Source organism: Schistocerca cancellata, chromosome 2, assembly GCF_023864275.1.
Source record: "Schistocerca cancellata isolate TAMUIC-IGC-003103 chromosome 2, iqSchCanc2.1, whole genome shotgun sequence".
Lineage (NCBI taxonomy): Eukaryota > Metazoa > Arthropoda > Insecta > Orthoptera > Acrididae > Schistocerca > Schistocerca cancellata.
This window is the reverse complement of record NC_064627.1, coordinates 234,530,332-234,555,324: the sequence shown is the minus strand read 5'-3', so window position 1 is coordinate 234,555,324 and position 24,993 is coordinate 234,530,332. Positions and strand designations below refer to the sequence as shown.

The following is a 24,993-nucleotide window of genomic DNA, read 5'->3' as shown; positions in this document are numbered from 1 at the left end:
TACTGGAGCACGTGTGGTGGAACCCAGTGACTGCTATTCGTGGTTAGTACAGTCGGCTACTTCCCTGTTCGCATTCTTCGTTCTCTGAACGCGGCGTATTTGCACGCCAATACACCGGTCTTCTTCTGATATGTGTTGCCAGTGAACTCGTTTGCCGGCCGTGAGAAGACCGATATCGTGTATCACAGATAAGGGCGGCCCGCCATACCGATACACGGAGCACATCGCATCCCGACGGCACAACGACGCCTTCGTTCCACCGATAGAATCACATTCGCAGTGTCTGTCACTTGCAGTCGTCATTCGGCTGCCAGGCTAGACAGGCGGTGGTTTGACTACGGGACAATCGCAAAGGTAAGGAAATATCACCACGACAGACGTGACGAAATTACAATTTGTATTGTCCAACAGCTATATCCCGGCAGTGTGCTAAGCACGAAGGTATTTTCATTTATTTATTTATTTTTGGTTTAGAAGAATCTTCTGCAGTCTCCCAACTAAGTTACTGCATCTACATTTACGTACAAACTTTGCAAATCACATTGAAGTGCATGGCAGAGGATGCTTAGCACTGAATCACATATTAGGGTTTTTCGTGTTCCAATAGCGAAAAAATTGATTGCTTGATGCCCCTGTAATTGGTCTTATCTTCTCATCGCGGTCCCCACTCCTACGTTACGTAGGTGTTTGAAGTATATTCCAGCGTTCCTCGGTTAGTTCAGGTTCTTGTGAGTAGGCTTTCGTGGGATAATTAGCATCCGTCAAGCTTCTGCCAATTCAGGCTTTTAAGCATTTCCGTGACGCTCGCCTTTGAGTCAAACAAACCTATGACCATTCGTGCTCTGGTTCTTTGTATACATTCAATAACCACTGCTAATTCTATCTTGTATGTGTCCTGCACACTCGAGCAGTACTCTAAGATGCGTTGCATTAGTATTTTTTAAGCAATCTCCTAGTATCCTGCCAATGAACCGAAGTTTGCCACCTGCTTTATCTGCGACTGATCCTATGGGTTCATTCCAACTTCATGTCCACACAAATTGTTACATCCACGTATTTGAGTTGACTGATTCCAGTTGTAACTCTTTCATATTTTAATCATAGAATACTACTTTTCTTGCTTTTTGTCACACGTGTAGTTTTACATTTCTGTACCTCTATCGCAAGATGCCAGTAGTTGCACCACTTAAGATCTGCCTGGATATTTCTGCAGCTTTTTTGAAGACACCACCGTGGAAACTTGGCATTACGTAGCTACATATCCTTCCACGTTCAGATGTAATCTGCGATACTTTAGGTACTTTTCATTTCCACCCATACAGGCTTGAAATTCTAGTAATAAAATAGATAGAGAGAGAAAGATTGTGAACTACGGGTAATTTGATAAGTCTGGTAAATTTCCGTGGAAGAATGGAACATTTTTGATGTTCCTTCATCATTGGTAAGTATTATTATTCAAAGGATCGTGTAAAGAATTCAACAATGTACAGCGTAAGTTCATTGTTGACAGCGTCTGAACTGGTCTGTGTGTCGACTGCGATTGAAAATGGAGAAAACCGAATTCCGTGCTGTTATTAAACATTTTCTACATCTACATCTACATTTATACTCCGCAAGCCACCCAACGGTGTGTGGCGGAGGGCACTTTACGTGCCACTGTCATTACCTCCCTTTTCTGTTCAAGTCGCGTATGGTTCGCGGGAAGAACGACTGTCTGAAAGCCTCCGTGCGCGCTCGAATCTCTCTAATTTTACATTCGTGATCTCCTCGGGAGGTATAAGTAGGGGGAAGCAATATGTTCGATACCTCATCCAGAAACGCACCCTCTCGAAACCTGGACAACAAGCTACACCGCGATGCAGAGCGCCTCTCTTGCAGAGTCTGCCACTGGAGTTTGCTAAACATCTCCGTAACGCTATCACGGTTACCAAATAACCCTGTGACGAAACGCGCCGCTCTTCTTTGGATCTTATCTATCTCCTCTGTCAACCCGATATGGTACGGATCCCGCACTGATGATCAATACTCAAGTATAGGTCGAACGAGTGTTTTGTAAGCAACCTCCTTTGTTGATGGACTACATTTTCTAAGGACTCTCCCAATGAATCTCAACCTGGTACCTGCCTTACCAACAATTAATTTTATATGATCATTCCACTTCAAATCGTTCCGCACGCATACTCCCAGATATTTTACAGAAGTAACTGCTACCAGTGTTTGTTCCGCTATCATATAATCATACAATAAAGGATCCTTCTTTCTATGTATTCGCAATACATTACATTTGTCTATGTTAAGGGTCAGTTGCCACTCCCTGCACCAGATACCTATTCGCTGCAGATATTCCTGCATTTCGTTGCGATTTTCTAATGCTGCAACTTCTCTGTATACTACAGCATCATCCGCGAAAAGCCGCATGGAACTTACGACACTATCTACTAGGTCATTTATATATATTGTGAAAAGCAATGGTCCCAAACACTCCCCTCTGGCACGCCAGAGGTTACCTTAACGTCTGTAGACGTCTCTCCATTGATAACAACATGCTGTGTTCTGTTTGCTAAAAACTCTTCAATCCAGCCACACAGCTGGTCTGATATTCCGTAGGCTCTTACTTTGTTTATCAGGCGACAGTGCGGAACTGTATCGAACGCCTTCCGGAAGTCAATGAAAATAGCATCTACCTGGGAGCCTATATCTAATATTTTCTGGGTCTCATGAACAAATAAAGCGAGTTGGGTCTCACACGATCGCTGTTTCCGGAATCCATGTTGATTCCTACAGAGTAGATTCTGGGTTTCCAAAAACGACATGATACGCGAACAAAAAACATGTTCTAATATTCTACAACAGATCGACGTCAGAGATATAGGTCTATAGTTTTGCGCATCTGCTCGACGACCCTTCTTGAAGACTGGGACTACCTGTGCTCTTTTTTTTCCAATCATTTGGAACCTTACGTTCCTCTACAGACTTGAGGTACACGGCTGTTAGAAGGGGAGCAAGTTCTTTCGCGTACTCTGTGTAGAATCGAATTGGTATCCCGTCAGGTCCAGTGGACTTTCCTCTATTGAGTGATTTCAGTTGCTTTTCTATTCCTTGGACACTTATTTCGGTGTCAGCCATTTTTTCGTTTGTGCGAGGATTTAGAGAAGGAACTGCAGTGCGCTCTTCCTCTGTGAAACAGCTTTGGAAAAAGGTGTTTAGTATTTCAGCTTTACGCGTGTCATCCTCTGTTCCAATGCCATCGTCATCCCGGAGTGTCCGGATATGCTGTTTCGAGCCACTTACTGATTTAACGTAAGACCAGAACTTCCTAGGATTTTCTGTCAAGTCGGTACATAGAATTTTACTTTCGAATTCACTGAACGCTTCACGCATAGCCCTCCTTACGCTAACTTTGACATCGTTTAGCTTCTGTTTGTCTGAGAGGTTTTGGCTGAGTTTAAACTTGGAGTGAAGCTCTCTTTGCTTTCGCAGTAGTTTCCTAACTTTGTTGTTGAACCACGGTCGGTTTTTTCCCGTCCCTCACAGTTTTACTCGACACGTACCTGTCTAAAACGCATTTTACAATTGCCTTAAACTTTTTCCATAAACACTCAACATTGTCAGTGTCGAAACAGAAATTTTCGGTTTGATCTGTTAGGTAGTCTGAAATCTGCCTTCTATTACTCTTGCTGAACAGATAAACTTTCCTCCCTTTTTTTATATTCCTTATGGTCACTGATTCCCTGTTCTGCACATACAGAGTCGAAAAGTTCGGGTCTGTTTGTTATCAGTACGTCCAAGATGTTATCTCCACGAGTCGGTTCTCTGTTTAATTGCTCGAGGTAATTTTCGGATAGTGCACTCAGTATAATGTCACTCGGTGCTCTGTCCCTACCACCCGTCATAAACATCTGAGTGTCCCAGTCTATATCTGGTAAATTGAAATCTCCACCTAAGACTATAATATGCTGAGAAAATTTATGTGAAATGTATTCCAAATTTTCTCTCAGTTGTTCTGCCACTAATGCTGCTGAGTCGGGAGGTCAGTAAAAAGAGCCAATTATTAACCTAGCTCGGTTGTTGAGTGTAACCTCCACCCATAATAATTCACAGGAACTATCCACTTCTACTTCGCTACAGGATAAACTACTACTAACAGCGACAAACTCGCCACCACCGGCTGCATGCACTCTATCCTTTCTAAAAACCGTCTGTGCTTTTGTAAAAATTTCGGCTGAATTTATCTCTGGCTTCAGCCAGCTATCTGTACTTATAACGATTTCAGCTTCGGTGCTTTCTATCAGCACTTGAAGTTCCGGTACTTTACCAATGCAGCTTCGACAGTTTACAATTACAGTACCAATTGCTGCTTGGTCCCCGCATGTCCTGACTTTGCCCCACACCCTTTGAGGTTGTTGCCCTTTCTGTACTTGCCCGAGGCCATCTAACCTAAAAAACCTCCCTGTCCACGCCACACAACCCCTGCTACCCGTGTAGCCGATTACTGCGTGTAGTGGACTCCTGACCTATCCAGCGGAACCCGAAACCCCACCACCCTATGGCGCAAGTCGAGGAATCTGCAGCCCACACGGTCGCAGAACCGTCTCAGCCTCTGATTCAGACCCTCCACTCGGCTCTGTACCAAAGGTCCGCAGTCAGTCCTGTCGACGATGCTGCAGATGGTGAGCTCTGCTTTCATCCCATTAGCGTGACTGGCAGTCTTCATCAAATCAGATAGCCGCCGGAAGCCAGAGAGTATTTCCTCTGATCCATAGCGACACACATCATTGGTGCCGACATGAGCGACCACCTGCAGATGGGTACACCCTGTACCCTTCATGGCATCCTGAAGGACCCTTTCCACATCTGGAATGACTCCCCCCGGTATGCACACGGAGTGCACATTGGTTTTCTTCCCCTCTCTTGCTGCCATATCCCTAAGGGGCCCTTCCCACGCCCGGGTTCCCGGGTTCGATTCCCGGCGGGGTCAGGGATTTTCTCTGCCTCATGATGGCTGGATGTTGTGTGCTGTCCTTAGGTTAGTTAGGTTTAAGTAGTTCTAAGTTCTAGGGGCTGATGACCATAGATGTTAAGTCCCATAGTGCTCAGAGCCCTAAGGGGCCCCATTACGCGCCTGACGTTGGAGCTCCCAACTACCAGTAAGCCCACCCTCTGCAAATGACTGGATCTTGCAGACTGAGGGCCAACCTCTGGAACAGTACAAGCAGCTATCTCTGGCCGAAGATCAGTATCAGCCAGAGACAGAGCCTGAAACCGGTTCGTCAGACAAACTGGAGAGGCCTTCCGTTCAGCCCTCCGGAATGTCTTTCGCCCCTTGCCACACCTCGAGACGACCTCCCACTCTACCACAGGTGAGGGATCAGCCTCAATGTGGGCAGTATCCCGGGCAGCCACAGTCGTAGTCCGATCGGTGGATGCGTGGGACGAGCTGGCCGTCCCCGACAAACCCCCATCCGGACCCCCACAGTGATGCCCATTGGCAACAGCCTCAAGCTGCGTGACCGAAGCCAACACTGCCTGAAGCTGGGAGCGAAGGGATGCCAACTCAGCCTGCATCCGAACACAGCAGTTGCAGTCCCTATCCATGCTAAAAACTGTTGTGCAAAGAACGTCTGAATTAATCTACAGAGAGCACAAACAAATCGACACAAAATTTAAACGGTTTTTAAAATACAAGATTGCCTAGTAAATGCAGTAATGCTGCTACTTGCGCACTGCTGACACACTGCTTGACGGCGGAAGGAGACTACGCGATTTTATACTATTTAGGTACTAAAACGCGATGCTACAACTCTCAAACACTATAATACGCCCGAAATTTATGAATTAAACAATGCAAGTACCAAAAACACGCAAAGAAATTAAGAATTAAACTATGTAACAAATGAGTGAGCTAGGAGTATACGACTTTCTGCTCGCAGCTGCTTATCCAACGACGGCAGGGAGCACACTTCATTTGAAGGCTTGGACTGCTGCACAAACCAAAACAGAAGTGGATTAAGTTGACGCGGACTGTGCATCATCATTGAGAGTCGTTTACTTTTGGATTAATGAATTTAAACGTGTTCGGACAAGCACCAGCCGTCGAATGAAGCCACAATAAAGGGAATCATTGACAAAATCCATGATTTGATAATACAAGACCGCTAAATAAAAATTCGCGAGATTGCTGAGATTGTCGGCATCTCAGCTTAGCGAGTGTATAACATTCTGCACGGATAGTTGGGTTTTAAGAATCTGTGCGAGGTGAGAGCTGCGATCGCTTACCGTTGACCGAAAGCGCTCCGGCACAATCTACATCTACGTGGATTGCAAATCACACTTAAGCGCCTGGCAGAGGGTTCATCGAACCACATTTACAATAATTGTCTATTATTCCACTCTCGAACAGCCTGCCGAAAAAACGAACACCTATATCTTTCCGTGCGAGCTCTGATTTCCCATATTTTATTATGATGATCGTTTCTCCCTATGTAGGTCGGCGTCAACAAGATATTTTCGCATTCGGAGGTGGAAGTTGGTGATTGAAATTTCTCGAGAAGATTCCGCCGTAACGAAAAGCGCCATTGTATTAATGGTGTCCACCCCAAATCCAGTATCATGTCAGGGACACTCCCCTATTTCGCGATAATACAATACATGCTGCTCTTCTTTGAACTTTCTCGGTGTACTCCGTTAATCCTATCTGCTAAGGATCCCAGATCGCGCAGCAGTATTCCAGAGGAGGACGGACAAGCATAGTGTAGGCAATCTCTTTAGTATATCTGTTACATTTTCTAAGTGTCCTGCCAATAAAACACAGTCTTTGGGTTACCTTTCCCACATCATTTTCTATGTGTTCTTTCCAATTTAAATTGTTCGTAATTGTAATTTTTAAGTACTTAGTTGAATTTACGGCCTTTATATCTGACTGATTATAGCAAAATCGAAGTTTAACGGATTCCTTTTAGCACTCATGCGGATGACCTCACACCTTTCATTAATTAGGTCAAATGCCAGTTTTTGTACCATTCGGATATCTTTTCTAAATCGTTTTAAAACTTGTTTTGATCTTCTCGTGAGTGTATTTGACGATAAATGACAGCGTCATCTGCAAACAATCTAAGACCGCTGCTCAGATTGTCTCCTAAATCGTTTATATACATAAGGAACAGCAGATGACCTATAACACTACTATACGAAATGTGACCTCTCTGGAAGAAAGTCACGAATCCAGTCATGTAAGTGAGATGATATTCCATAAGCGCGCGATTTCACTACAAATCGCTTGTGCGGTACAGTGTCAAAAACTTTTTGGAAATCTAGAAATACGGAATCAATTTAAAATCCCTTGTCAACAGCACTCAACACTTCTTGTGTGTAAAGAGCTAGTTGTGTTTCACAAGAACGATGTTTTTTACATCCGTGTTGATTGTGTCTGAATAGACAGTTCTCTTCGACGAAATTCATAATGTTCGAATACAATAAATGATCCAAAATCCGGCTGCATATTATCGTTAATGATATAGACCTGTAATTTAATCGATTATTCCTACTATCTTTCTTGAATATTGGTGTGACCTGTGGAACTTTCCGGTCTTTGGGTATGGATCTTTCGTCGAGCGAGCGGTTGTATTAGATTGTTAAGTATGGAGCTATTGCGTCAGCATACTCTGAAAAAAAACCTATCTGGTATACGTTCTTGCTTTTATTAAACGATTTAAGCTGCTTCACTACTCCGAGGATATCTACTTCTAACTATGTTACTCATGTTGGCACCTGTTCTTGATTCGAATGCTGGAATATTTACTTCGTCTCCTTTGGTGAAGCAATTTCTAAAGGCTTTGTTCAGTAACTCTACTTTCGCAGCACTGTCGTCGACAATATTTCCATTGCTATCGCGCAGAAAATGCATTGACTGTGTCTTGCCGCTAGCGTTCTTTACATAGCACACAATCTCTTTGGATTTTCTGACAGATTTCGAGATAAAGTATTGTTGTGGAAACTGTTACAAGCATCTCGCATTGATGTCCGCGCTAAATTTCGAGCTTCTGTAAAAGATCGCCAGTCATGGAGATTTTGTGTTCGTTTAAATTTGGCATACTTTTTTCGTTGTTTCTGCAGCAGTGTTCTGACCTGTTTTGTGTACCAAGGGGGATAGTTCAACAAAATGTCTGGCGATGATTAACCGCAATACGCAGGACATTTTGCGCCAGTTTGTGACTGTTGATGAAACCTGAATTCATCATTACACACCAGAGTCAAAACGGCAGTCAAAACAATGGACAAATTCTGGTGAAACAGCACCGAAGAAGGCGAAGACTGTAACTCTTCAGGCTTTCCCGGCGATCTAATGAGATCTTGGGTTGTCGGGTGTTCTGCCGGATATCAGCGTCGTACTTGCACGATATGGACCAGGTCCACTCGAGGAGCAGTCTCAGGTCGCACCTGATGAAGGTCACGAGCTACGTGACCGAAATATCGTGCAAGTACGACGCTGATATCCGGCAGAACACCCGACAACCCAAGATGTCAAGGCGAAGACTATTTAGTCAGCTGTTAAGGCGATGGCCACTGTTTTTTGGGACTTCGAAGGAATAATCCTCACAGATACCATGGAAAAGGCACAACCACAACGGAACCTATTATGCTTCATTGTTGGATCGTTTGAAACTTGCTTTGGCTGAAAAAAGACCAAGAATGGCACGCAAAAGTGTGATGTTTCACCGGTATAATGCCCCATCCCACACATCAGCGATACCAATGGCGAAAGCGCAAGTTCCTCATCCACCCCATTCATCAGAATTAGGCCAAAACGACTTCTTCTTGTTCCCTAACATGAAACCTTGGCTTGCTGGGAAGAAATTTTCATCAGCCTTGGAAGAAGTGATAGTTACAGTCAACGAGCATTTTGCAAAATGTGACAAAATCTATTTTTCCGATGGGCCGAAAAAGTCTGAAGATCATTGGACCCTGTGTATACTCAAAAGAGACAACTGCGAGAAGTAAAGTCAATTGTCTACGAAACATTTTTCTTGCTTTTTTTTTATCAGACTTATCAAACCGACCTCGTACAATGTGTGTTTCAACTTCACGGTAGTTACTCATTTTTTTCAATTAAATTGTATCGACCTTTTGGTAGAAATAATACACTTACTTACGAGTGTGCTTTGACATTGGCGAATACAACCAAGTAATTTATTTTGTACATATATATTTTACTCTTATCAGTATTTGAAATGTCAGAGATTTATGTCCGCTTCATAAGTTACGCGCTGTTAAGCTGTTAATTTCGAGATTGTTCTGACTCATTGGGAATTAAATACTTGCCAGAAAAGAAAACCGCGTTTTTGCGAGATCTTCCAGCTGTTTCTATTGGTGTACAGCAAGTTTAGTACTTCGTAATAGGACGAGGTTTAGAAGTAGGTCGTGCGGAAGTGCGCAGGAAAACTTCAGGAGCCGAACGTACTCGAGCCGGTCGTGGTGGCCAAGCGGTTAAAGGCGCAATAGTCTGGAACCGCGCGGCCGCTACGGTCGCAGGTTCGAATCCTGCCTCGGGCAGGGATGTGTGTGATGTCCTTAGGTTAGTTAGGTTTAAGTAGTTCTAAGTTCTAGGGGACTGATGACCTTAGAAGTTAAGTCCCATAGTGCTCAGAGCCATTTGAACGTACTCGAATAATTGATTTCACATGCCTCCTCGCTATATTCTTCACTTTTGTCTGTATCATGTGCTGGACAGAATTGTGCATATCCCATTCACCTGCTGCGATATTTGCCACTATTGTATCGCATTGGTGGTTTACCTCTTCTCTGGAAAAGCGGAGAAAGTCGGAATACGGAAGATATCTATTTACAAGAGAGTTAGCGCAATTTGCGGTCGCAGCTGCAACTGAGCTGTGATATGTTTGAGCTGCTGGTTACAAAAATGTATAAACTGTCGTCGCCAATTACACTGTAAGCGACGAAGATGTAAGATTCCTCCTACAGTGGACCATATCTAAAATGATATTGTGAGTTTAGCAACTTTAGTCGTCGTAAACAGTGTTCCTCTAATTAATGTAGTTATTTGCAGTGTACGCTATGGTCGACACACGCCACGCTGTACCGAAGGTCACCGGAAGAAGTGTCCAATGCGACATCTACGGGAACCAGACAGACATTACGCATGAGCAACAAAGCCAGTATAATAGTGACCGTCGTCTATGTTACATTAACCTAGGCTGTTAATACGTCCGTTTTGGTGGTACCAGTTTCGTGGCGCGTCACGTTACTCTCATTGTCAACGTAACTGTGTGATAATGAGTCCTGCAAATATAGTGAGCATGATTGCCAGCCATTACTAACACAAAACAAGATCCACAGAAATTACAGTAAAGGAGATAAATGCAGCAGCATTCATAATCAATGTGTCAGATGAAACTGTGGCAACCAATGATAATAACATACGAGTACATCACGAAAATACAATAGACTATATTGAAGAACATGAATACGCGTAAGAAGTCATGTCTGAGTGTGAAAAACTTATGCATGTTCCAGGATCTGATAGTGACGAAGAGTTGTTACGAAATGATGGAAGCCAGTCGTCTGCTTATCTGCCAAGCCCACTGAAGAGGAAGAAGTGGGGTGATATAACCTTTGAAAAGGCAAAGGAGATAACTGCATTCCGGTATTCAGGGAAAAACTGAAAGATTAATCTTCTATACAGTACAGAAACGATATCGTATGGTGCAAGATATACGCCATCTACGATAATTACGTCACGTGGTAGAGAAATGGGAGGAAGGCCAGGACTCAAAACAAAGTGCTTCACGATTATGTAGCTGAAAAATTCAGGTTGGCGACACCTGCTGAAGGCGCTAATGTTCATGACAGGGATATTCGTGCTTGGTGTTTGGAAAAGGCCAGAGAAATATGACTGACTCGATTCATTGGATCTGTCCATGGATTAGTTACAAGGTTTAAATGGAGACACGTCTTGGCTCCCGAGCAACAACAAAATACACTCCTGGAAATGGAAAAAAGAACACATTGACACCGGTGTGTCAGACCCACCATACTTGCTCCGGACACTGCGAGAGGGCTGTACAAGCAATGATCACACGCACGGCACAGCGGACACACCAGGAACCGCGGTGTTGGCCGTCGAATGGCGCTAGCTGCGCAGCATTTGTGCACCGCCGCCGTCAGTGTCAGCCAGTTTGCCGTGGCATACGGAGCTCCATCGCAGTCTTTAACACTGGTAGCATGCCGCGACAGCGTGGACGTGAACCGTATGTGCAGTTGACGGACTTTGAGCGAGGGCGTATAGTGGGCATGCGGGAGGCCGGGTGGACGTACCGCCGAATTGCTCAACACGTGGGGCGTGAGGTCTCCACAGTACATCGATGTTGTCGCCAGTGGTCGGCGGAAGGTGCACGTGCCCGTCGACCTGGGACCGAACCGCAGCGACGCACGGATGCACGCCAAGACCGTAGGATCCTACGCAGTGCCGTAGGGGACCGCACCGCCACTTCCCAGCAAATTAGGGACACTGTTGCTCCTGGGGTATCGGCGAGGACCATTCGCAACCGTCTCCATGAAGCTGGGCTACGGTCCCGCACACCGTTAGGCCGTCTTCCGCTCACGCCCCAACATCGTGCAGCCCGCCTCCAGTGGTGTCGCGACAGGCGTGAATGGAGGGACGAATGGAGACGTGTCGTCTTCAGCGATGAGAGTCGCTTCTGCCTTGGTGCCAATGATGGTCGTATGCGTGTTTGGCGCCGTGCAGGTGAGCGCCACAATCAGGACTGCATACGACCGAGGCACACAGGGCCAACACCCGGCATCATGGTGTGGGGAGCGATCTCCTACACTGGCCGTACACCACTGGTGATCGTCGAGGGGACACTGAATAGTGCACGGTACATCCAAACCGTCATCGAACCCATCGTTCTACCATTCCTAGACCGGCAAGGGAACTTGCTGTTCCAACAGGACAATGCACGTCCGCATGTGTCCTGTGCCACCCAACGTGCTCTAGAAGGTTTAAGTCAACTACCCTGGCCAGCAAGATCTCCGGATCTGTCCCCCATTGAGCATGTTTGGGACTGGATGAAGCGTCGTCTCACGCGGTCTGCACGTCCAGCACGAACGCTGGTCCAACTGAGGCGCCAGGTGGAAATGGCATGGCAAGCCGTTCCACAGGACTGCATCCAGCATCTCTACGATCGTCTCCATGGGAGAATAGCAGCCTGCATTGCTGCGAAAGGTGGATATACACTGTACTAGTGCCGACATTGTGCATGCTCTGTTGCCTGTGTCTATATGCCTGTGGTTCTGTCAGTGTGATCATGTGATGTATCTGACCCCAGGAATGTGTCAATAAAGTTTCCCCTTCCTGGGACAATGAATTCACGGTGTTCTTATTTCAATTTCCAGGAGTGTATGTAACCACTAAAGCCTGAAATACAAATGGTGACGTGAATGAAAGACGTGACAGGTTTCGCAAGGAGGTAATGTCCTTAATGAACACCATGGAAAGTATACGGATTTATAACACCAATCAGAGTGGTACACGGAAAGAACTTCATCCATCGCGAAATCCGCATTTCATAGGAGAAAAGTCGGTGAGAACTTCAGTGCGTAGTGATCGTACAACAACTCATAATTACACCATCCAACCCGTTACGTCGGCAAGTGAATGCTTGCTTCCAAAGATGCTGGTAATTTACCAGGAACCTAGAGGTCAGCTTGGAATGCGAGTGGTGCAACACATGCTTAAACCGCAAAATCTGATCCAAGTTGCCTCGAAGTCCGGCCAAGTCACAAAACAAATACTGACGCGATTCGTTCAAGACGTCTGCTTCCCATACGCAGCGAAGGAATCTCTTCTTCTGGTTGATTCGCGAGGTATATATCATGACAGGACTCATATCGATGCTATCCGACCGCAAAACTCGGCGTACACAGTCCAGACCGTCCCTCCGTGGTGCGCATCTTACGTTCACCCACTTGATGTACTATTTTCCAACAGTTCATGGCGGTGGTGAAGCGAATTGAAGATCACAGTATTCATAATGACAATCAGATCATTTCACTTTCAACGTCGTTGCTTGTAGGTATCCTACACCATCATTTCTATTCTCCAGTCTTCGCAGACTTTGTTCGGTACTCCTGGACTGTAGATGGATATGATGACTTCAGACCAGAGAGTTTTCAGACATCGCCCGAACGTATTTCTGACGTTCAAAATCATTGTGACTCGGAAAACTGCTTCATGAGGGGCATTCATGAAGTGTTGACGGCATTTTATACTCTGTGGTCATATTCATTCCCGTAATCTTTCGTCAAGAGCTACCAGCAACCCATTTTTTGAACTCGATGACTGAACATACGTAAAACTGTCAATTTCAGTGTAATTTTCGATTACAAATACTGTGCGCTTATTTGTAATATACATGTAAAAGTATTACACGCTTCTTTGTTGCGATTGCAGTCGCGGCTTGCGCTAATTCCCTTGTTTGTTGTGATGAATACCTGAGTGCCTCTTTAACGACAATTCATGAATGGATCTATTTTCTTTCTTGACTTTCGTTACTAACTCTACCACACCGTAATCAGATTTCCACTTCAATGCTCTAATTGCTCCACGGCACTATTATCAGCTAAAATTTGTTTTCCTCCATTACCTGATAACTAACATAAACGTTTCTTTAATTGTGGTGCTTCTGCAGCACAAACGTAACTGAATTGTTACAATGAAAACTTTTTCGTTGCCTGTAAGGCGGGGAAATCCTTATAATATCGGCAACCAACGCCCTGATGTGCTTCGGAACCACAGCAAAGATATGCAGCAAATCTGGCTATCCGCTTTATTCACACGTTGCATTGTTTCCCATGGCCGCTGAGGAAAATAATTTCTGCGCCTCCCTTGAAAACCTCTTTCTATATCTGCATCTACACTCCTGGAAATTGAAATAAAAACACCGTGAATTCATTGTCCCAGGAAGGGGAAACTTTATTGACACATTCCTGGGGTCAGATACATCACATGATCACACTGACAGAACCACAGGCACATAGACACAGGCAACAGAGCATGCACAATGTCGGCACTAGTACAGTGTATATCCACCTTTCGCAGCAATGCAGGCTGCTATTCTCCCATGGAGACGATCGTAGAGATGCTGGATGTAGTCCTGTGGAACGGCTTGCCATGCCATTTCCACCTGGCGCCTCAGTTGGACCAGCGTTCGTGCTGGACGTGCAGACCGCGTGAGACGACGCTTCATCCAGTCCCAAACATGCTCAATGGGGGACAGATCCGGAGATCTTGCTGGCCAGGGTAGTTGACTTACACCTTCTAGAGCACGTTGGGTGGCACGGGATACATGCGGACGTGCATTGTCCTGTTGGAACAGCAAGTTCCCTTGCCGGTCTAGGAATGGTAGAACGATGGGTTCGATGACGGTTTGGATGTACCGTGCACTATTCAGTGTCCCCTCGACGATCACCAGTGGTGTACGGCCAGTGTAGGAGATCGCTCCCCACACCATGATGCCGGATGTTGGCCCTGTGTGCCTCGGTCGTATGCAGTCCTGATTGTGGCGCTCACCTGCACGGCGCCAAACACGCATACGACCATCATTGGCACCAAGGCAGAAGCGACTCTCATCGCTGAAGACGACACGTCTCCATTCGTCCCTCCATTCACGCCTGTCGCGACACCACTGGAGGCGGGCTGCACGATGTTGGGGCGTGAGCGGAAGACGGCCTAACGGTGTGCGGGACCGTAGCCCAGCTTCATGGAGACGGTTGCGAATGGTCCTCGCCGATACCCCAGGAGCAACAGTGTCCCTAATTTGCTGGGAAGTGTCGGTGCGGTCCCCTACGGCACTGCGTAGGATCCTACGGTCTTGGTGTGCATCCGTGCGTCGCTGCGGTCCGGTCCCAGGTCGACGGGCACGTGCACCTTCCGCCGACCACTGGCGACAACATCGATGTACTGTGGAGACCTCACGCCCCACGTGTTGAGCAATTCGGCGGTACGTCCACCCGGCCTCCCGCATGCCCACTATACGCCCTCGCTCAAAGTCCGTCAACTGCACATACGGTTCACGTCCACGCTATCGCGGCATGCTACCAGTGTTAAAGACTGCGATGGAGCTCCGTATGCCACGGCAAACTGGCCGACACTGACGGCGGCGGTGCACAAATGCTGCGCAGCTAGCGCCATTCGACGGCCAACACCGCGGTTCCTGGTGTGTCCGCTGTGCCGTGCGTGTGATCATTGCTTGTACAGCCCTCTCGCAGTGTCCGGAGCAAGTATGGTGGGTCTGACACACCGGTGTCAATGTGTTCTTTTTTCCATTTCCAGGAGTGTACGTACATATTCCTTAAGCCGCCGTATGGTGCATGCCAGAGGGTATCGTGTACCACTAATAATGATTTCCTTTCCTGTTCCACTCGCAAACAGAGCGAGGAAAAAATATTGTCTATATGCCTTCGTTGAGCCCTAATTTCTTTTATCTTATCTTCGTGGTCCTTAAGCGAAATGTGTACGTTGTCCGCAGTGTTCTACAGTCAGCTTCAAATGCCAGTTCCCTAAATTTTCTCATTAATGTTTCGCGAAAAGAACGTGGCCTTCCCTCCAGGGATTCCCATTTGAGTTAACGAAGCATCTCCGTAATACTTGCTTGTTGATCTGACCTACCAGAAACAAATCTGACAACATGCCTCTGAATTGCTTCGATGTCTTCCTTTAATCTGACCTGGTGGGATTCCTAAACGCCCGGCCATTACTCAAAATTTGGACGCACTAATGTTCTATACGCCGTTTCTTATATAGATGAGTTCCACTTCCTTAAAATTCTTTCACTTAACCGAAGTCGACCATTCGCCTACCCTACTACAATCCTTACGCACTCGTGTCATTCCATATCGCTTTGCAACGTTACGCCTAGATATTGAACCGGCGTAGTTGCTTCAAGCAGCACACAACTAATGCTGTATTCGAGCATTAGGGATTGTTTTCTTGCTCGTCTGTATTAAGCTACATTTTTCTACTTTTGGAGCAAGCTGCCATTCATCACACCAACTAGAAATTCCTCTGTTGATCCATGGTGGATACGGGACAGCGACCGGTCAAATGTTTACCAAAGAAAAATTACCAGCCAGCTGTATGTTTTCAGAAGCTGTTGTTTTGTGCCGGCCGCGGTGGTCTCGCGGTTCTAGGCGCGCAGTCCGGAACCGTGCGACTGCTACGGTCGCAGGTTCGAATCCTGCCTCGGGCATGGATGTGTGTGATGTCCTTAGGTTAGTTAGGTTTAAGTAGTTCTAAGTTCTAGGGGACTGATGACCACAGCTGTTAAGTCCCATAGTGCTCAGAGCCACTTGAACCATTTTTGTTGTTTTGTTTTGTTGACCAGTTTCGGGATCTCATTAATGCCATCTTCAGTCCGCTATGCACTTCATGTGTAGAGAATCAGATACGGCGATGTATGTGTAACCGGAGTCATCAATACTTGGATTTCGTGAATTTTTCTTGGAGTCTGTACTTCGAAGACTTGACAACATATCTTCGAAGTACATAACCTGCACTCTACACACACACACACACACACACACACACACACACACACACACAAACAAACAAACAAAAAAAACGGAATCCAGGTACTGATGACTCTGTTTATGTACACACGGATGTATCGGATTCTCTATACATGAGGTACATAGGGACCTGAAGATGACATTAAGGAAATCCAGAAATTGGTCGTGAAAACAAAGTAACAAATTCTGAAAACAAACGGCTCTTTGGTGATATTCCTTTGGTAACCTAGAAATTTTGTTTTACATCAAATTGTATCGCCCTACAGTCACTCCACGACCACACCCTCCCGTAAACCACAGTGTCATTAGCAGACAACCTCAAATTGCTGCTCACCCTGTCCATTAGGTAATTTATGTATATAGAGAATAGTAGCGGACCTACTGATGTTACTCTTGTCTCAGATGAACGCTCGCTATCGAGGACAACGAACAGGTTTTAAGCGAGAGTAATTTAATGGAATGTAGCCTTGTATGAAAGTCAAACGTGACCGTAAAACAGTTCAGCCAAGAAGAGGAAAGAAGGTTTTGAAATGTGATACTATAGAAGAATGCAGAAGATTAGATGGATACATCGAACAACAAATGAGTAGGTACTGAATCGAACTGGGAAAAAAGAAATTTATAGCAAAATTTGGCTAAAAGAAGGAATCGGTTGATAGGACATCTCTTGAGGCGTGGAGGAATCGTCAGTTTGGTAATGTAAGTATTGAGAGGTAAACGTTTTAAAGGGAGACCAAGAGGTGAACGCAACAAGCCAGGTTCAAATACATGTAGGTCACGGTAGTTGCGCAGAGATGATGAAGCTTGCACGGGATAGAGCAGCATGAAGAGCTGAATTAAAACAGTCTTCGGACTGAAGACCACAACAACAATAACAACAACTTAAAAATAATATAAACTCACCTAACGTCTCTTGTTTCACCAGAAACGCAGTGCATCGAAAAGTTTGGCACAGTGTAAGGTGGAGACGTAGTACAGCCGCTCCTTCCTCTAATTAAACGTCTGCTTCGTGCTGTTAACAGTATTTTCACCCTTAGATGCAGAAATGTTTTCTTCGCTGCCGTGGAAAACCTTCTGAAACTTTGAACATAAACTTCGAAAATAGCGATAGGGGAGTCCTAGCTTTTTTCACAGACCCAACTAAACTCGCGTTAAGGGATATCTGCTCTCTGCGGGGTCCAAGATAAATACGGATCCCGCAAAGAACTTGTGACGTCACACTAATCAGCTTGTCTGCCACACTTCCCAACGCTCGGCTTCGTGCAGGGCTCATCGGAAATCTATGTGTAGTAGAAAAGGTACCCACTAAAAGTCTTAAGTCTGCTATCGACAGCTTTCTTGCATTTAAATGCGCAGTCAAGAGTGATTAAACTCGTCTGAAATAGTTACTCGCTCCCCGCTGTTGGCACTCGTAAGGCCTGCAGTGTCACGTGCCGTGCAGTACGCGCCACTGCCTGTCTTTCTCGTGGGCCTCGCCTCCCTGCTAATTAAGGAAAGTGCTTACTACGAAGTGGATCGAAAATGTTCTCGGTGACCATTGCTAGACGAGGTCCCTCTGTCAATATACCCTTCATTTGGTGGTCTGTTGCAACTGCCTGCCGGCCGCTGTGGCCGAGCGGTTCTACGCGCTTCGGTCTGGAACCACGCGACCGATACGATCGCAGGTTCGAATCCTGCCTCGGATATGTATGTGTGTGATATCCTTAGGTTACTTAGGTTTAAGTAGTTCTAAATTCTAGGGGACTGATGACCTCAGATGTTAAGTCCCATTGCGCTCAGAGCAATTTGAACCATTTGGAGCAACTGCCTGTACGTATATACACTGAAGAGCCAAAGAAACTGGTACACCTGGCTAAAATCGTGTAGGGCCCCCGCTAGGGCGCAGAAGTGCCGCAACAGGACGTGACATGGACTCGTATAATGTCTGAAGTAGTGCTAGAGGGAACTGACACAATAAATCCTGCAGGGCTGACCATAAATCCGTAAAGAGTACTTGGGCGGAGGTTCGAGTCCTCCCTCGGGCATGGGTGCGTGTGTTTGTCCTTAGGATAATTAAGGTTAAGTAGTGGGTAAGCTCAGGGACTGATGACCTTAGCAGTTAAGTCCCATAAGATTTCACACACATTTGAACATTTTTGAGTACTTGGGGGTGGAGATCTCAACAGCCCGTTGCAAGGCATACCAGATATGCTCAATAATGTTCATGTCTGGGGATTTTGGCGGCTAACAGATGCTTTTAAACTCAGAAGAATGTTCCTGGAGCCACTAGGTAGCAATTCTGGGCGTGTGGGGTGTTGTAATATCCTGCTGGAATTGCCCAAGCCTGTCGGAATGGACATGAATGGATTCAGGTGATCAGGCAGGATGCTTACATACGTGTCACCCGTCAGAGCCGTATCTAGATGTATCAGGGGCCTCATTTCACTCCAAACTGCACACGGCCCACACCATTACAGAGTCTCCACCAGCTTCAACAGTCCCCTGCTGACATGCAGGGTCCATGAATTCATGAGGTTGTCTCCATACCCTTGCACGTCCATCCGCTCGATTCAACTTGAAACGAGACTCGTCCGCCCAGTCAACATGTTTCCAGTCATCAGCAGTCCAATGTCGGTATTGACGGGCCCAGGCGAGGCGTAAAGCTTTGCGTCGTGCAGTCATCAAGGGTACACGAGTGGGCCTTCGGCTCCGAAAGCCCATATCGATGATGTTTCGTTGAATGGTTCGCACGCTGACATTTGTTGATGGCCCAGCATTGAAATCTGCAGCAATTTTCGGAAGGGTCGCACTTCTGTCACGTTAAACGATTATCTTCAGTCGCCGTTGGTCCCGTTCTTGCAGGATCTTTTTGCGGCCGCAGCGATGTCGCAGATTTGATGTTTTACCGGATTCCTGATATTCACGGTACACTCGTGAAGTGGTCGTACGGGAAAATCACTACTTCATCGCTACCTTGGGGATGCTGTCTCCCATCGCTCGTGCGCCAGCCGTAACACCACGTTCAAACTCACTTAAATCTTGATAACCTGCCAATGTAGCAGCAGTAACCGATCTAACAACGGCGCCAGACGTTTGTTGTCTTATATAGATGTTGCCGACCGCAGCGCCGTACTCTGCCTGTTTACATGTATCTGTATTTGAGTACACATGCCTATACCAGTTTCTTTGGAGCTTCAGTGTATGACCAGTGCCCGAACTACCTACAGCTTCGATAGTTAACTAGTGAGAAAGAACGTATTCTACGGTTAGAATAAAATAGGTACTACGAAATATGAACAACTTAAATTTGAAGGAACACATAGAAAATGTTGTGGGGAAGGCTAACCAAAGACTGCGTTTTATTGGCAGGGCATTAGAAAATGTAACAGACCTACTGAGTAGACTGCCTACACTATGCTTGTCCGTCCTCTTTCAGAATACTGCTGCGTGGTTTGGGATCCTTACCAGATAGGACTGACGGAGTACATCGAAAAAGTTCAAAGAAAGGCAGCACGCTTTGTATTATCGCGAAATATGGGAGAGATTGTCACAGAAATGATACAGGACTTGGGCTGGAAATCATTAAAAGAAAGGCGTTTTTCGTTGCGACGGAATCTTCTCACGAAATTCCAATCACCAACTTTCTCCTTCGAATGCGAAAATGTTTTGTTGACACCGACCTACATAGGGAGGAACGATCACCACGATCAAATAAGGGAAATCAGAGCTCGCACGGAAAGATATAGCTGTTCATTCTTTCCACGCGCTATACGAGATTGGAATAATAGCGAATTGTGAAGGTGGTTCGATGAACCCTCTGTGAGGCACCTGAATGTGATTTGCAGAGTATCCATGCAGATGTAGATGTAGATGTAGATGTACTAGACTCCATTCGGGAGTAGTAGGATTCAAATCTCCGTCTGGCTATTCAAAACTTGTATTTTATGGTTTCCCTACAATCACTTCATGTGAATGGTATCATAATTCCTGCAACAGGGGTACGACACATCTCTTTCTCAGTTTGTGTTCGTCTGCGCCAGCACTCCACTGCTCATTACCTCACCGTCAGTGGGATGTTAAAGTCTAATCCCCGTTAGTTGATTCCTATCCGTTGTCCTTTCTGTAAATAAACGCCACATTTTCTGTAACTTAGGCTGCAATACATCCCCAGATCTCCAACCTATCTTTTCCGGACTTTTTCTAACAGCAGAGCGTTGCAAACTCTGAATTCGATTCTCTGTTGACACGATGTTTCAGTATGTCTGAACGATTAAAAAAAAAATGGTTCAAATGGCTCTGAGCACTATGCGACTTAACTTCTGAGGTCATCAGTCGCCTAGAACTTGGAACTAATGAAACCTAACTAACCTAAGGACATCACACACATCCATGCCCGAGGCAGGATTCGAACCTGCGACTGTAGCGGTCGCTCGGCCCTAGACTGTAGCGCCTAGAACCGTACGGCCACTCCGGCCGGCCTGAACGATTCATTTAGTCGCCTACTATGAAAGTTTCTCTCATTTCACAACATTCAGACTACTAGGGTAAAACCTGTAGGTGAAACCGAGATTGGAATACATCCAGCAAATAATTGCTATCCAGCAAATAATTGCTACTCAGAGATGAAAATGTTGGCACAAGACAGCAAACGCAGGACGCGTCAAACCAGTCAAAAAAAAAAAAAAAAAAAAAAAACCAGAGAGTGTGTGTGAGAGAGAAATTGGAGTCCTCTGCAAGTGTTTAGCTCGGACTGCTCAAGCGGTTATACGCTGCTCACAAAGGCACACCCTTAGGTCAATAGGGGCGTTCATGCTGGACCGTTTCAAAGAAATATATAGTTATTTTCATTTACTGCGCACTTGAACTGAACATGGATTTACATCTCTATTGATATTTCCTTCCGTCATTCTGTTTTTGCCATTTGGCGGCTCATATTCGTCATCTTTTTTTTTTTTTTTTTTTTTTTTTTTTCTACAGGCTGTCACGGCCACTGAGTGTCCAAGCTTTTTAATCCGCATTGTACCAGTTACTCTACGCATTGGCAGGAGTAGGACCCTACGCCTAAGTTCCTCCCACTTTTAATAGATCATAACTCAATCCTGTCGGCCTTTCTGGCTGCCTTTTCAACAACAAAACGACGTTTGGAGAGTTTTCTCTGAAGGTTACGTATACGACTGTTGACGACACTTGCCAATGTAACGTGTTAACGCATCCACGAATTGTTTACATGCTCCTCACAATCCACGGATCCGTGTATGACTTGCACTTTGTACCATAATTACGTGAAATGAGTTGACTTAAAGGCCAGTTGGTTGGTTGGTTGGTTTGAGGATTAAAGGGACCAAACTGCAGAGGTCATCGGTCCCTTGTTTCATAAACACACAGAGCACAGGGAAACCATCCATTAGTCATTCGAAGCAGAAGATAAAAATTCCAGGGGAAGAAAATCCCCAAGGTCAATAATAAAGAAACATGGAAAACGGAGCACAGCAACAAAAACAACATAGAGAAGAAAGGCAGAAGGAATTAAAACTGCACAGCAGAGGACTGTGGCTGGCTGATCACGAAAATAATAGGATGAGCCAGCCACCCTGCAACACGTTAAAACCTCCAGCCTAAAAGATTAGGGTGGAGTCGAATTACAACACAAAACAAAGTAAAAGATACAGCACAAAAGAGCGTGACGCAATAAAATTAGAGGGACCTATAAAAGCCACTTGCTCGAATAAAACATGGGAATAAAAATAGTTCATAATACTGAAAGCCTATATTGTCTTTGCACTACACAAGATGCAAGCTACTAAAGACAAAAAAGGTGTAGCACTTTATTAGCACACCTTCAGATTCGGTCTGGTTATACTGTATGTCAAGCTTTTTATACTGAAATGACAAGAGTCATGGGATAGCCATATACACAAATAAAAGTGGCGGTGTATCGCATATACAAGTTATAAAAGAGCAGTGCATCGGCAAAGCTATCGTTTGCACTCAGGTAATTCATATGAAAAGGTTTCCGACGTGATCACGGCCGCACGGCGGGAATTAACAGACTTAGAAAGTGCAATGGCAGCTGGAGTTACACGCATGGCACATTCCGTTTCGTAAATCGTTAGGGACTTCAGTATTCCGGGATCTACAGTGTCAAGAGTGTGCCGAGAATACCAAATTTCAGGCATCATCTCTCACCACGGACATTGCAGTGGCCGACTGCACTGTAGTTCCTTCTCTAGATTGTCGTACAGATGACAAAATGGTAAATATCGAAATAGACGACAGAGGGATAGAGAAACAATTAAAATCGCTCAAAAGAGGAAAGGCCGCTGGACCTGATGGGATACCAGTTCGATTTTACACAGAGTACGCGAAGGAACTTGCCCCCCCCCCCCCCCCCCCCCTTATTGCAGCGGTGTACTGTTGGTCTCTAGAAAAGCGTAGCGTTCCAAAAGATTGGAAAAGGGCACAGGTCATCCCCGTTTTCAAGAAGGGACGTCGAACAGATGTGCAGAACTATAGACCTATGTCTCTAACGTCGATCAGTTGTAGAATTTTGGAACACGTATTATGTTCGAGTATAATGACTTTTCTGGAGACTAGAAATCTGCTCTGTAGGAATCAGCATGGATTTCGAAAAAGACGGTCGTGTGAAACGCAGCTCGCGGTATTCGTCCACGAGACTCAGAGGGCCATAGACACGGGTTCACAGGTAGATGCCGTGTTTCTCGACTTCCGCAAGGCGTTCAATGCAGTTCCCCACAGTCGTTTAATGAACAAAGTAAGAGCATATGGACTATCAGACCAATTGTGTGATTGGATTGAAGAGTTCCTAGATAACAGAACGCAGCATGTCATTCTCAATGGAGAGAAGTCTTCCGAAGTAAGAGTGATTTCAGGTGTGCCGCAGGGGAGTGTCGTAGGACCGTTGCTATTCATATTATACATAAATGACCTTGTGGATGACATCGGAAGTTCACTGAGGCTTTTTGCGGATGATGCTGTGGTATATCGAGAGGTTGTAACAATGGAAAATTGTACTGAAATGCAGGAGGATCTGCAGCGAATTGACGCATGGTGCAGGGAATGGCAATCGAATCTCAATGTAGACAAGTGTAATGTGCTGCGAATACATAGAAATAAAGACCCCTTACCATTTAGTTACAATATAGCAGGTCAGCAACTGGAAGCAGTTAATTATATAAATTATCTGGGAGTACGCATTAGAAGTGATTTAAAATGGAATGATCATATAAAGTTGATCGTTGGTAAAGTAGATGCCAGACTGAGATTCATAAGGAAATGCAATCCGAAAACAAAGGAAGTAGGTTACAGTACGCTTGTTCGCCCGCTGCTTGAATACTGCTCAGCAGTGTGGGATCCGTACCCGGTAGGGTTGATAAAAGAGATAGAGAATATCCAACGGAGAGCAGCGCGCTTGGTTACAGGATCATTTAGTAATCGCGAAAGCGTTACGGAGATGATAGATAAACTCCAGTGGAAGACTCTGCAGGAGAGACGCTCAGTAGCTCGGTACGGACTTTTGTCAAAGTTTCGAGAACATACCTTCACCGAAGAGTCAAGCAGTATATTGCTCCCTCCTACGTATATCTCGCGAAGAGACCAGAGAGATTAGAGCCTACACAGAAGCATACCGACAATCCTTCTTTCGACGAACAATACGAGACTGGAATAGAAGGAAGAACCGATAGAGGTACTCAAGGTACCCTCCGCCACACACCGTCAGGTGGCTTGCGGAGTATGGGTGTAGATGTAGATGTAGATGTAGACGGCCGTCACTTAACGCCCTAGAGGAGCGACGTTTGCATATAATTGTCAGTGCTAACAGACAAGCAACACTACGTGAAATAACGGCAGATATCAGTGTGGGACGTACAACGAACGTACCCCTTCGTGCAGAGCGGCGAATCTGGCGTTAATGTGCTGTGGCAGCAGACGACCAACTCGAGCGCCTTTGCTGGCTACACGACATCGCCTGCAACCCCTCTCCTGGGCTCGTGATCATATCGGATGGATCCTAGACGACTGTAAAACCGTGACCTGGTCAGATAAACCCTGATTTCACTTGGGAAGAGCTGACGGTAGGATCCGAGCATGGCGCAGACCCTACAAAGCCATGGAGCCAGTTCGTCAACAAGGCACTGTGCAAGCTGTGAGCATTGACTGGAAATGGTTATGTTCGCCTACCTGAAGACCAGTTGCAGCCATCCATGGACTTCATGTCCCCAAACAATGATGGATTTTTTTATGGATGAAAATGCACCATGTCACTGGGCCACGATTGTTTGCGATTGGTTTGAATATTCTGGACAATTCGAGTGAATGATTTGGCCACTCAGATCTCCCGTCATGAATCCCATCGAAGATTTATGTGACAAAATCTAGAGGTCAATTCGTGCACAAAATGCTGCACCGGCAACA

At 45.6% G+C, this 24,993-nt stretch overlaps 1 protein-coding gene across 1 annotated transcript in view; it reads left to right on the top strand.

Annotated features, from left to right (window-relative positions):
• Nucleotides 1-249: 249 nt before the first annotated feature.
• LOC126161562 (caspase-1-like) overlaps nucleotides 250-24,993 on the top strand; it is a 135,816-nt gene continuing 111,072 nt past the window's right edge. The window contains exon 1 of the mRNA XM_049917502.1: nucleotides 250-354. The gene's annotated coding sequence lies outside the window, so the exon portion shown is untranslated. The remainder of the gene's footprint in view (nucleotides 355-24,993) is intronic.